This window comes from Mchenga conophoros, linkage group LG9 (assembly GCF_057382185.1).
Source record: "Mchenga conophoros isolate Kocher_MC1m ecotype Shallow Benthic linkage group LG9, M_conophoros_male_GT1.1, whole genome shotgun sequence".
Lineage (NCBI taxonomy): Eukaryota > Metazoa > Chordata > Actinopteri > Cichliformes > Cichlidae > Mchenga > Mchenga conophoros.
Window position 1 is genome coordinate 6,796,213 of NC_140534.1, and position 14,396 is coordinate 6,810,608.

A 14,396-nucleotide genomic window follows, 5' to 3' on the forward strand; every position below is an offset into this window, starting at 1 on the left:
ACGCTTTATTTCGCCAAGACAATGCGTTTCTCACTGTTACATGCATTTGAATGGGAAACTCGCCTGAAACAAAGTATAGGTTTTCATTATGTGAATAATTTTAAAATCTTAGCTCAAACGGCTGCAAAACCTGTTCTGTTTGCCCAGCACGGGGATATTGAGTTCTATAAGATAAAGCCATAAACATGTTTGTCTAAGTCTTCTATCAAAAGTTACAGCGATTTATATGAAGTTGTTCAAAACGCTTTATTTCGCCAAGACAATGCGTTTCTCACTGTTACATGCATTTGAATGGGAAACTCGCCTGAAACAAAGTATAGGTTTTCATCATGTGAATAATTTTAAAATCTTAGCTCAAACGGCTGCAAAACCTGTTTGCCCAGCTCGGGGATATTGAGTTCTATAAGATAAAGCCATAAACATGTTTGTCTGAGTCTTCTATCAAAAGTTACAGCGATTTATATGAAGTTGTTCAAAAACGCTTTATTTCGCCAAGACAGTGTGTTTCTCACTGTTACATGCATTTGAATGGGAAACTCGCCTGAAACAAAGTATAGGTTTTCATTATGTGAATAATTTTAAAATCTTAGCTCAAACGGCTGCAAAACCTGTTTGCCCAGCACGGGGATATTGAGTTCTATAAGATAAAGCCATAAACATGTTTGTCTGAGTCTTCTATCAAAAGTTACAGCGATTTATATGAAGTTGTTCAAAAACGCTTTATTTCGCCAAGACAATGCGTTTCTCACTGTTACATGCATTTGAATGGGAAACTCGCCTGAAACAAAGTATAGGTTTTCATTATGTGAATAATTTTAAAATCTTAGCTCAAACGGCTGCAAAACCTGTTTGCCCAGCACGGGGATATTGAGTTCTATAAGATAAAGCCATAAACATGTTTGTCTGAGTCTTCTATCAAAAGTTACAGCGATTTATATGAAGTTGTTCAAAAACGCTTTATTTCGCCAAGACAATGCGTTTCTCACTGTTACATGCATTTGAATGGGAAACTCGCCTGAAACAAAGTATAGGTTTTCATTATGTGAATAATTTTAAAATCTTAGCTCAAACGGCTGCAAAACCTGTTTGCCCAGCACGGGGATATTGAGTTCTATAAGATAAAGCCATAAACATGTTTGTCTGAGTCTTCTATCAAAAGTTACAGCGATTTATATGAAGTTGTTCAAAAACGCTTTATTTCGCCAAGACAGAGTGTTTCTCACTGTTACATGCATTTGAATGGGAAACTCGCCTGAGACAAAGTATAGGTTTTCATTATGTGAATAATTTTAAAATCTTAGCTCAAACGGCTGCAAAACCTGTTTGCCCAGCACGGGGATATTGAGTTCTATAAGATAAAGCCATAAACATGTTTGTCTGAGTCTTCTATCAAAAGTTACAGCGATTTATATGAAGTTGTTCAAAAACGCTTTATTTCGCCAAGACAATGCGTTTCTCACTGTTACATGCATTTGAATGGGAAACTCACCTGAAACAAAGTATAGGTTTTCATTATGTGAATAATTTTAAAATCTTAGCTCAAACGGCTGCAAAACCTGTTCTGTTTGCCCAGCACGGGGATATTGAGTTCTATAAGATAAAGCCATAAACATGTTTGTCTGAGTCTTCTATCAAAAGTTACAGCGATTTATATGAAGTTGTTCAAAAACGCTTTATTTCGCCAAGACAATGCGTTTCTCACTGTTACATGCATTTGAATGGGAAACTCGCCTGAGACAAAGTATAGGTTTTCATTATGTGAATAATTTTAAAATCTTAGCTCAAACGGCTGCAAAACCTGTTCTGTTTGCCCAGCACGGGGATATTGAGTTCTATAAGATAAAGCCATAAACATGTTTGTCTGAGTCTTCTATCAAAAGTTACAGCTATTTATATGAAGTTGTACAAAAACGCTTTATTTTGTCAAGACAGTGGGTTTTAGAGTCTTTATCATTAAATCTCTGGTTGCTTCATTTTTCTATCCTATATCAGATATTTTAAAGGTTAGCTTAGGTAAAGTTCCATTCTCATGGTGAGGCAAAGTGCTTTATGTGTGTGTGTGCATGTCATGAACGGCTATAAAAGGCCTATAATTAAAGAACAAAGCGGGGTTGCTTTGTTCGAGTTGCGGCAGACTGTCACTATTTGTAAATGGAACGCAGCCTTCCTACGGCGGACAGCTAATAACAGGAATCGGACGCGGTCCAGCCAAGTCCACAGCAACCACCATAGCAACCGCCTAGCATGACCTTAAAAACATATTCTGTCTTCATAACTATCAAAATCGTGAAATGATTTGCAAAGTGTGAAAGTGTTACAGCTGCAGAGAGCTATGGCGGTATCTATGGAAGCTGTTTACATAGCTAATAATATACGATGTAACCATGGAGACAGTCAGTCACGTTTTCTACAGTGAATAAGGTGATTGAGTGCACAGCGTCCACACTCTGCAGGGGGTAAAGACATTACTTCAATATTGTTTTATATTGATATATATTTGCCTTCTGTTGACCATCACCTCAGGTTCACCATTATAGTTTCAGCATACAAATGCACACTGTCTAAACACATTCAAAAACTCATGTCTCAGAGATAAGCACAGCTGTTCATGTTTGTCATTAGAGTTTTATTTGTAAGAAAATTATGAACTTCATATTGTGCATTAAATAAAAGAACATTTCACAACTCTGAGTCAACAGAAACAGGTAACAGAAATGTCTCTAATGTGTACAGTGTAGTGTAAGCATTAAAAGATCATAAAGGAAAAACTAACATTTATGTGAAACTAATTGTAATAAAAAATGAGCAGGTGCTTTATAGATTTAAAAGAAAGAATCTGAAAACAACACTTTTTTGGTCTAAGTGATCAAAGTAGAAAACAGAACTGATGTTCAAGAACAAACCGTAGCTGCACTAATATTACACATCTCGATCGTTGTACTGAACAGACATGTTGCTTTTAAAACCACATGCAGTGTGTGACCATGACTGTTCACTGAGACCATGAACGCCACTTCGCTGAAGCATTCTTCTTCTTCTTCTTGCCATTAAATTGGAAGCAGAAGTAGCACGAGCTGATTTGATCTACTGAAAGGAAAAAGCAGAACATCTGAGTTGAAACCAGTCAGCTGAAATCATTAAGACAGGAACAAATTCAATGCAGTGTCTCAAGTGGCTTAGCCTGTTACAACTGTTGATACAACATGTTGATACAAGCTAAATACGGTTAACACACAGTGTCAGGGAGCTCCAGTGTGGGAACTAGTGGGAACATTTAACTTTCATCCATTCATTCATTTAATTCAGGAGGAAGAAATGCCAGGTTGGTGCAGGCTGGTTACATGCATTTGGTCCCATGCTGTCTTTAATTAAATGACTTGGTTCATTTTATGGCTGGGCTGTATGTGGGGTTATATCATGTTATTTGGGCAGGAGTACCTGTCCCCTGTTAGACTTAGAAAGTTTCTCCATAAGTAGAGTTTCTAACTCTTCTAGCACATCTGTGGCTGACAGCTTTTTGGTGGCTCTTTTTACCCCACACTGGTTGTGAGTGTGTAAATAGCCCCACTAGTTATTTTGGGTTGCAGTTAACTAGGGAGGAAGGGGTGGGTATGCCATGATTAGGTGAATAACAATTATATGTGATACATAAATTTCACAATGCATGCATATATCTCTATCAATTAAACCTGGCCTGAGGGCTGCCATTTTTTACATTCAGTTATTTCTCTTAGAAATGTTGGAACTAAATAATGAATGTGTTACAGTTAAAGTGAAACACTGGTCAGTGTAAATGGCTCATTGGGACACAGAAACCTTTAAATTATACCTGATATCTAGTGTCAAACAATATCAAAGCTGTAAAAGATGTTTACATTCAGAATTTATAAAACTATGATTGTAAATAAATTCAAACAAGTGAGCTTTTCTCTTTGTGCTGAATATCAACACTGTGGTTTCTTAGACTGTAAGCTTTACTTTAGTGCAACCAGTTGCAGAAGCTGCCACTCCAAATGTCTTTTGATAACAAGAAAAAAATACCTTTTCAGTACACGGCCTGAAGTTCTTCTCCGACATCTTCTGCAATCGGCTTTGTCTGCTGGTTTGAAGACAATAAACCACAAAAAAGATGATTTAGTCACTTTGTCTGCGTCATGCAGCTCGAATGTGTCGTGTAACGATGTTGAATAGCCGTCGTTATCCCTCTGCTTTGAGCCTTTTATCAAAAGTTACAGCTAACTTCATGAAGTTGTACAAAAAGGCTTCATTTCGCCGAGACAGTGCGTTTCTGACTATTACATGCATTTGAATGGAGTTCTTGCACGAAACAAAGTATAAGTTTTCATTATGTGAATAACTTGTATTTTACACTGACCCTGGGTCAGTATCAACTTCATGAAGACAGCTGTAACTTTTGATAGAGGACTCACACACACACACATATTTATGGCTTTGCCTTATAGAATTCAGCATCTCCGTGCTGAGGAAATAGGTTTTGCAGCTGTTTGAGCTAAGATTTTCAAGTTATTCACAAATTGAAAACCTATACTTTGTGTCGGGCGAGAACTCCATTCAAATGCATGTAATAGTGAGAAACGCACTAACGTGGTGAAATAAAGCGTTTTTCCATAAACTTCATAAAGACAGCTGTAAATTTTGAGAGAAGACTCACACACACATTGGGGGGATATTGAAGTCTATAAGATAAAGCCATGAATATGTTTGTCTGAGTCTTCTATCAAAAGTTACAGCAAGCTCTATGAAGTTGATGAGAAACACTTTACTTCGCCAAGACAGTGCGTTTCTCACTGTTACATGCATTTGAATTTAGTTCTTGCCCGACACAAAGTATAGGTTTTAATTTGTGAATAACTTGAAAATCTTAGCTCAAACAGCTGCAAAACCTATTTCCTGAGCACTGAGATGCTGAATTCTATAAGGCAAAGCCATAAATATGTGTGTGTGATTCTTCTATCAACAGTTACAGATGATTTAGTCACTTTGTCTGTGTCATGCAGCTCGAATGTGTCGTGTAACGATGTTGAATAGCCGTCGTTATCCCTCTGCTGCGTCAGTAGGATTGTACTGTACAGCATCTCATTGATATGTGAGGAATGCTAATGTAACACGATAACAGACTTACATCATTAAAATATAAAGTGCAGGAGATATTTAGATATTTTTTATATTTATATTACATTTTATAGCTGACAGATATTACTAAATAGATAGAATTTACTAAATAGCTGGATGAACATGAAAAATATGTCTATAATAACAAATGACCATGAGAGCCAGTAGAATTAATTCAGCTGGACACTCAAAAGACGTCCTTAAATGCTCTTTAAGTGGCAGAACAGATGAACAAACAGTTAATCGCTTACTTGAGATGAAATCTGCTCAGCTACTTTGAAAACAGCTTCTAACTGGTTCCTCCTTTAACAGGATGACTGCTCAGGGGTAAGGCCATCATGCAATCCAGCAACCTTTATGGTTCTGCTTTGATTCACCAGGAACTATTAGGGAAACCTTCCAGCGCCTCCTGTGAAAGACACAGGCATAAACACACAAACATTTATTAACATGTTCCACAGTGTTCCAGTTTGATTTTCTTATCCTGTGGACAACAACGTACATGGATGCAGGTTTATTGTTAACTTTTGTAAGGTTTATTTAATGAACATATCCAGCTGCAGCTCCACTGTGATCCTGAACTGGATAAGCACTTAAGAAAATGTGTCAATAAATGGACAAACATCAACTTACTATATTTATCCAAACAGACGGGACCAATAATGCTTCGCTGAGTTAGAGACTTTAACAGACTCTTCTATGTAAGAATGTCTCGTGCTGATATACCTGCAATACTTGACAACAAAGGTCTTTCAGACTACATGTAGCTGTCCTCTATGTCAGCTAACACATTTACATTTATGTCACACTTATTTCTGCTTTCCCATTTTATAATTATTACTTACATTTTGATTAGATACCTTGAGTTTGTAAATGATCAGATTACATAATTGGAATACAATGTATCCAATTCAGGGTTGCGGGAGGATGAAGCCTATCCCAGCTGATACAGGACAAAGACAGGCTGCCAGTTTATTGCAGGGCTAATACAATATGTGTAACAGAAAATCCACTTAAATGTTTGATATTTCTTATAATAATCATAATTATGACTATTATTTAAAGGTTTCTTCATAAATACATTTTAATTTTTTATAACCCCTAAAATATAAACCTGAGCTGTTTCAGATTCTGACCTCTGACCTCAGTGACCTGGCTGTGTCCTCACTGCAGCTCCCTCTTGGAAGTACGTCTGCTTCTTGTCTTCCCCCAGTGTTGACCGCCTGATATCAAGATATCACGTACTGTAACTGAGGAACAAAAAAGGACAAACACTTGCATTCATTTAAAAGTACATTCATACAGAGATAATCTATGGAAACACACTAGTTCACAGTTTGGGAGGAACCAGTTCCTGTGAAACATTTCTGTATATGAACATCATGTGGAGAATGAATGAAATGAGTTCTTCAGGTGACTCAGCAGTCCCACACTGACAAATGAAATCTAGTTAAACTATTAAGCATATTTGCTCTTCTGAAATCTGTGTTAAACAACAACAAACATAAATTAGTAACAAAAACTACAGCTGAGTATAGGCTTTACAAACCACCAGCAGCCATAATGCTAAATTTTAATCTTCAAATGTTTCTGAGCTGTCTTCAACCTGCTTTTAGCACATTAAAGTCTCAATAAATAAAGTCAATGCAGACTCAATCTTAAATGTTCAGCACACAGAGACACAGAGGTACTGTTTAAAGTTTAGTGTTAACTTGAGTCACTGATCATTCACAGTATTACAGAGTCTGGCAGTCTTTGCATGATGTCCACGTCACTGTAAGTTTCTAGCTGACTCTCAGGTGTGCCAGCAGGAAAGAGTAATAATAACCTGCATCCTGAGGTTTGTCATGCAGGATTAAAGGAGCCAAGCTTTGTTCACACAGCTAGGATTGTATTTTACACTGACCCTGGGTCAGTATCAACTTCAAGAAGACAGCTGTAACTGTTGATAGAAGAATCACACACACATATTTATGGCTTTGCCTTATAGAATTCAGCATCTCAGTGCTCAGGAAATAGGTTTTGCAGCTGTTTGAGCTAAGATTTTCAAGTTATTCACAAATTAAAACCTATACTTTGTGTCGGGCAAGAACTAAATTCAAATGCATGTAACAGTGAGAAACGCACTGTCTTGGCGAAGTAAAGTGTTTCTCATCAACTTCATAGAGCTTGCTGTAACTTTTGATAGAAGACTCAGACAAACATATTCATGGCTTTATCTTATAGACTTCAATATCCCCCCAATGTGTGTGTGAGTCTTCTCTCAAAATTTACAGCTGTCTTTATGAAGTTTATGGAAAAACGCTTTATTTCACCACGTTAGTGCGTTTCTCACTATTACATGCATTTGAATGGAGTTCTCGCCCGACACAAAGTATAGGTTTTCAATTTGTGAATAACTTGAAAATCTTAGCTCAAACAGCTGCAAAACCTATTTCCTCAGCACGGAGATGCTGAATTCTATAAGGCAAAGCCATAAATATGTGTGTGTGTGTGAGTCCTCTATCAAAAGTTACAGCTGTCTTCATGAAGTTGATACTGACCCAGGGTCAGTGTAAAATACAAGTTATTCACATAATGAAAACTTATACTTTGTTTCGTGCAAGAACTCCATTCAAATGCATGTAATAGTCAGAAACGCACTGTCTCGGCGAAATGAAGCCTTTTTGTACAACTTCATGAAGTTAGCTGTAACTTTTGATAAAAGGCTCAAAGCAGAGGGATAACGACGGCTATTCAACATCGTTACACGACACATTCGAGCTGCATGACGCAGACAAAGTGACTAAATCATCTTTTTTGTGGTTTATTGTCTTCAAACCAGCAGACAAAGCCGATTGCAGAAGATGTCGGAGAAGAACTTCAGGCCGTGTACTGAAAAGGTATTTTTTTCTTGTTATCAAAAGACATTTGGAGTGGCAGCTTCTGCAACTGGTTGCACTAAAGTAAAGCTTACAGTCTAAGAAACCACAGTGTTGATATTCAGCACAAAGAGAAAAGCTCACTTGTTTGAATTTATTTACAATCATAGTTTTATAAATTCTGAATGTAAACATCTTTTACAGCTTTGATATTGTTTGACACTAGATATCAGGTATAATTTAAAGGTTTCTGTGTCCCAATGAGCCATTTACACTGACCAGTGTTTCACTTTAACTGTAACACATTCATTATTTAGTTCCAACATTTCTAAGAGAAATAACTGAATGTAAAAAATGGCAGCCCTCAGGCCAGGTTTAATTGATAGAGATATATGCATGCATTGTGAAATTTATGTATCACATATAATTGTTATTCACCTAATCATGGCATACCCACCCCTTCCTCCCTAGTTAACTGCAACCCAAAATAACTAGTTTACACTAGTTATTTACACACTCACAACCAGTGTGGGGTAAAAAGAGCCACCAAAAAGTTGTCAGCCACAGATGTGCTAGAAGAGTTAGAAACTCTACTTATGGAGAAACTTTCTAAGTCTAACAGGGGACAGGTACTCCTGCCCAAATAACATGATATAACCCCACATACAGCCCAGCCATAAAATGAACCAAGTCATTTAATTAAAGACAGCATGGGACCAAATGCATGTAACCAGCCTGCACCAACCTGGCATTTCTTCCTCCTGAATTAAATGAATGAATGGATGAAAGTTAAATGACTACAAACCTAAAGCCACTAGTTCCCACACTGGAGCTCCCTGACACTGTGTGTTAACCGTATTTAACTTGTATCAACAGTTGTAACAGGCTAAGCCACTTGAGACACTGCATTGAATTTGTTCCTGTCTTAATGATTTCAGCTGACTGGTTTCAACTCAGATGTTCTGCTTTTTCCTTTCAGTAGATCAAATCAGCTCATGCTGCTTCTGCTTCCAATTTAATGGCAAGAAGAAGAAGAAGAATGCCTCAGCGAAGTGGCGTTCATGGTCTCAGTGAACAGTCATGGTCACACACTGCATGTGGTTTTAAAAGCAACATGTCTGTTCAGTACAACGATCGAGATGTGTAATATTAGTGCAGCTACGGTTTGTTCTTGAACATCAGTTCTGTTTTCTACTTTGATCACTTAGACCAAAAAAGTGTTGTTTTCAGATTCTTTCTTTTAAATCTATAAAGCACCTGCTCATTTTTTATTACAATTAGTTTCACATAAATGTTAGTTTTTCCTTTATGATCTTTTAATGCTTCACTACACTGTACACATTAGAGACATTTCTGTTACCTGTTTCTGTTGACTCAGAGTTGTGAAATGTTCTTTTATTTAATGCACAATATGAAGTTCATAATTTTCTTACAAATAAAACTCTAATGACAAACATGAACAGCTGTGCTTATCTCTGAGACATGAGTTTTTGAATGTGTTTAGACAGTGTGCATCTATAATCTGAAACTGTAATGGTGAACCTGAGGTGATGGTCAACAGAAGGCTAATATATATCAATATAAAACAATATTGAAGTAATGTCTTTACCCCCTGCAGAGTGTGGACGCTGTGCACTCAATCACCTTATTCACTGTAGTAAACATGCACCGCTAGCTCAAGTGACTGACTGTCTCCATGGTTACATCGTATATTATTAGCTATGTAAACAGCTTCCATAGATACCGCCATAGCTCTCTGCAGCTGTAACACTTTCACACTTTGCAAATCATTTCACGATTTTGATAGTTATGAAGACAGAATATGTTTTTAAGGTCATGCTAGGCGGTTGCTATGGTGGTTGCTGTGGACTTGGCTGGACCGCGTCCGATTCCTGTTATTAGCTGTCCGCCGTAGGAAGGCTGCGTTCCATTTACAAATAGTGACAGTCTGCCGCAACTCGAACTCAAACCCCGCTTTGTTCTTTAATTATAGGCCTTTTATAGCCATTCATGACACGCACACACACACATAAAGCACTTTGCCTCACCATGAGAATGGAACTTTACCTAAGCTAACCTTTAAAATATCTGATATAGGATAGAAAAAATGAAGCAACCAGAGATTTAATGATGAAGACTCTGGGTTCTGTAGTGACCTGAATGACTCTTTGCATACAATTTATTGAAGAGGACTTTAGAATGCACTTTACATTTAGACTGTTGCTGTTTAATTTTTTACATTGTTGCGGTGTTATGTCATGAATAAAGTTCACCTGCTGGGGGTTTGATGGATCAGATCATCATAATCAATGGGTCCTGAGGTGGGCGGGACTGTCTCTGGTGATGTCACCATGAAGGAACAGCATCTGGCACGTGTTGCTGAAACATCCCAGTACACTGGTGTAGTTTCCTCTCCAGCTGTTTGACATTTGACACTTCAACATTAAGGGGAAGAAGAAGAAACAGTGTTAGGTCAGGTGACCACATGGTTTCTAAAGTAACTGACAGGAAGTAACCAGGCCGTTAGAAATGGATGGCATGTGTTTAGAGTTACTGGAGTTGGGTAACTCTACTTACCAAAAGCAGAAGCACACAGATGAAGGATCAGATGCTGAATGTTGCAGGAACATGCTCGTGCGGTGGTCATTCAGTGCTGCTCCGGCAGGTTAGACAGTCCAAGACTGATATACTGCCCATCTGAGAGTTTGAAAACACACATGCAAAGATTTATTTTGTATTACAGTCAAAGTTGGATGTTCATTTTTGTCCTTTAAAAATGTTTGTGTATTTGAAAGCGCTAACATTTAAGGATGACTTGGATCGTCTCCTTTAAAGGGGAGACAAGTGTATCCACTGATCCACGTCACTTTACCTGGATGATGACTCCTCTCCCCCTCACTCAGAATCGCTCCTAATATAACCAAGCAAATAAATAATATTGAAGATTTACTTACATCATTACAAAAACAGGAAAAACATCTCCCTTTGATTCTATTTCTCCATTCCTGCTGAACATCAGGCAACAAATATCTCAATAAATCACAGTAAAATGTAAAGCACATGTTTTCTCTGCTTTGTCTAACCTCTGCAGAGCCTCTGTCAAGAAAAACATATCTGTAAGCATAAAACAAATATACATTTCATAACACGTCACTGGACAAACCTCGGTCAGTTGATTTCCTCTGTGCAGTGCAGACGAACATCAGTCAGCAAGTCAAGGTGGTGAGATGGACTGGTGTCCTTTGTGACTCTGCTGGTTCTTCTGAGGAAATACCACCGTCTCTCCACACCGTCACCATCTGTGAGCACAAACTGCTGCTCTGCTCTGCCAGCATGTAGGAAATCACATATCACACACACAGGGGTGAAGAAACATTAGAACTCAACTTTGGATACTTTAGATCTAAACAGATCAAAGTAGCTCTTAGCTTCAACAATCAGTGAACAGACAAACAATGATACCATACTGATTCTGTATGAATACAATATGGTATTTTCAATACAGGTGTCAAATTAATTTACTAAAACTAATACAGATATATGTTGTTGTTTTTTTTTTGATAAATTCGTTTGCTAAATTATAAGAATATATATTTTTTCATTTAACAATTGCAACTGAAAGAAATTAAATATTGAACAAAAATATATTGTCACATTCTGAGCATGCTCAGCATGCTGACAGACTTGAAGTTGCTACAGATTTTAAGAAGTGATAATTATAGGGAAAAAACTTCTCTTTTTCATCCGTTTAATCAAACATTTGATGCCTTAGATGTCTCAGTCCTATAGCATTCTGCAACTACAACTAAGCTGAAGCTTGGATTTGGCTGCAGGTGCCCTGTACATCCTTCTCAACATGTGGGTACCATTTAATCACACTTCTTCCTGAGCTTTGCTTCATCACAAGACCAAAGGTGGCATCCCGTGTCACGGTCATATCATCATCCAGAAGAAACATTTGAAGAAACATCATGGAGAAGAAACATTTACGCGCCTCCCGGTTTTGTTTTCTGATCCTGCAAAAAGACTTGAGGACAACAAAGCCCAGAGAACACGAGATACACAAAATCCAACATTCAGACTCAACAGCCTCCATAAATGAAGAGCACCAGGTTGGTTCAGTTATAGTAGATGTCATGGAATTTTTTAAATAAAGTCTGCAACACAGAAAGAGCTGTGATCATGCTATTTATTACTGTGCACAGGAGAGCAAACACACATCAAACATCACAGTTCAGTCATGTCAGCTCTGCCACTTCACGTGTCTCGCTATGAAACCTAACGGATCAATGGTTATGCTGTTTTGTGCCCTTGACGTTATCAGCACCTGTAAAGGGAGTTGTTTTCTCAAACTGCTGAAGTAAGTTCATCTAGTTTTAGAAACTTTCATTGAACAGTCTATAACAGTGTCACAACTAAGCATATGCATAAGCACTTAAATGCTTTAAATGAGAATAACATAAAATTTCTATTACAGGAGCTAGAGCCTGTCCCAGTAGTCATAGGTAGAGCACACCTGGACAGGTCACCAGTCTGTCAGAGGACTAACACAGATGCAGCCTGACTCAATCCTAAATGTTCAGCACACAGAGACACAGAGGTACCGTTTAAAGTTTAGTTAGTAGTTAACTTGAGTCACTGATCATTTGCAGTATTACAGAGTCTGGCAGTCTTTGCATGATGTCCACGTCACTGTAAGTTTCTAGCTGACTCTCAGGTGTGACAGGTGTGCCAGCAGGAAAGAGTAATAATAGCCTGCATCCTGAGGTTTTTCATGCAGGATTAAAGGAGCCAGGCTTTGTTCACACAGCTAGGATTGTATTTTACACTGACCCTGGGTCAGTATAAGTATCATACAGTTTAAACGAAGCACTGAAACTTGCACATATTTATTACAGATGCACTGAAGGTAATCGAGATATTTGCTGTCAGTCTGTGGCTGCGATTAAACACTTTACTGGAAACTTTATTAACTAGTAACTTCGTCAGTCATGACAGAAGCTAATATTTCTGTGCTAACATCGTTTAAACAGTAACAGCTTTACTCCAATATAAGCTAACGTTTACACCGTAACTTTAAGCTAGCACCATAAAGACGATAAAACACGTAATAACATCTACAAATGCATCTTAAAGCTGTTATATTAGCACTCGGTGTATTACTAACATAACCACATTAACATTATTGACACTCGCTGGTCTGACTTTTAATAGTCATTCTATAAATGCTGTCCGTTTAAACGGTCTTACCTGTACACACTGCTGTATCCACCGGATTGCAGCCAGAGTGGATTCTGGAGTCTTCCCACGCTCCTGTTAGTGATCCTCCATCTGGATGGATGATAACAACCTTCTGAACAATCTAGCAGGAGATGGTCCATATCTAGGGGATATGGACTGATTAAAGCGGGTGAATAAAGTCACCCAGTCGCTAGCTGTGCGATTACCCAGCATACACCAGCACAATATTAGGCACAGCACCACCATAGACATTTTCAGTGGTTTTGAATGCAGGACATGGTTATCTTACCTTGTAAAATGCATGACAATAAAACAGCTAACCACCATAAAATGGTATTGTGTATGTATGTATGTGCATGTGTGTGTGTGTGTGTGAGAGAGAGAGAGAGAGAGAGAGAGAGAGAGAAAGAGAGAGGGGGGGGGGGGGGGGGAGAGAGAGAGATCAAAGGCGTGCGCTTATGTTTTTTCTTGATCAAGAGTGTGCCTCCTCTCTCTTATTGGATGTATGGTATAGCATGTTTATTCAGGTGCACCTTTGAAGTCTATGAAAATACTTTGCAGCCTGGTCTGAGTGGTCATTTCTGCACAGACACAATGAAGCGTGCACTCAGTTTAGAGGAGGCTGTTGCTGCAGTTTTGCACTCTCCACAAGCAGTGGAGATACTTCTGACAGCGAAGAAGAATTTTTGCCAGGCACTGAGGAGCTTTGCAGCTCATGTGAGGAGGAGGAGAAGGAGAAGGAGGAAGAAGAGCAGGAGGAAGAGACAAGACTGGAGGATGGCCAGTGGAGATCTAAAAATGGAGAAATCATGTGGCAACCCACACGCGAAGAGGTCCTGCCATTTTTTCCTCCCCCCATTTTAACCCCAGGACCAACCCATTATGCAATTCGTATAGGATCAGCAGCCCTGTGAGCACTTTCCATCTTTTTTTGCAGAGGACATTATGCAGCTAATCCTGCATTTCACCAACCTGCAGGGGCAACAGGTCAGTAAAAGACTGGAAGGACATAGATGAGGCTTACATGGGGCTTGTGATGCTGGCTGGCCTGTACAGGTCTCAACATGAAACGACAACAAGCCTGTGAAATGGGGAGACAGGGCTCTTCTGTTTCATGCTACCATGTCAAAAAAAAAAAAAAAGATTTGAGCAAATTAATCG

At 38.4% G+C, this 14,396-nt stretch overlaps 1 long non-coding RNA gene across 5 annotated transcripts; it reads right to left on the bottom strand.

Annotated features, from left to right (window-relative positions):
* Nucleotides 1–2,622: 2,622 nt before the first annotated feature.
* LOC146566674 (uncharacterized) lies at nucleotides 2,623–13,369 on the bottom strand. 5 transcript variants are annotated; one of them, XR_014893809.1, is made up of 9 exons: nucleotides 11,861–13,369; nucleotides 11,158–11,314; nucleotides 10,797–10,905; nucleotides 10,572–10,691; nucleotides 10,268–10,429; nucleotides 6,270–6,383; nucleotides 5,385–5,542; nucleotides 4,042–4,099; nucleotides 2,623–3,087 (listed from the first exon to the last, which is right to left on the bottom strand). It is a non-coding gene; the product is annotated as an uncharacterized LOC146566674 (long non-coding RNA). The 5 variants fall into 5 exon arrangements; XR_014893807.1 differs by having other exon boundaries at nucleotides 11,158–11,319; XR_014893805.1 differs by having other exon boundaries at nucleotides 11,158–13,366.
* Between the last annotated feature and the right edge of the window lie 1,027 nt (nucleotides 13,370–14,396).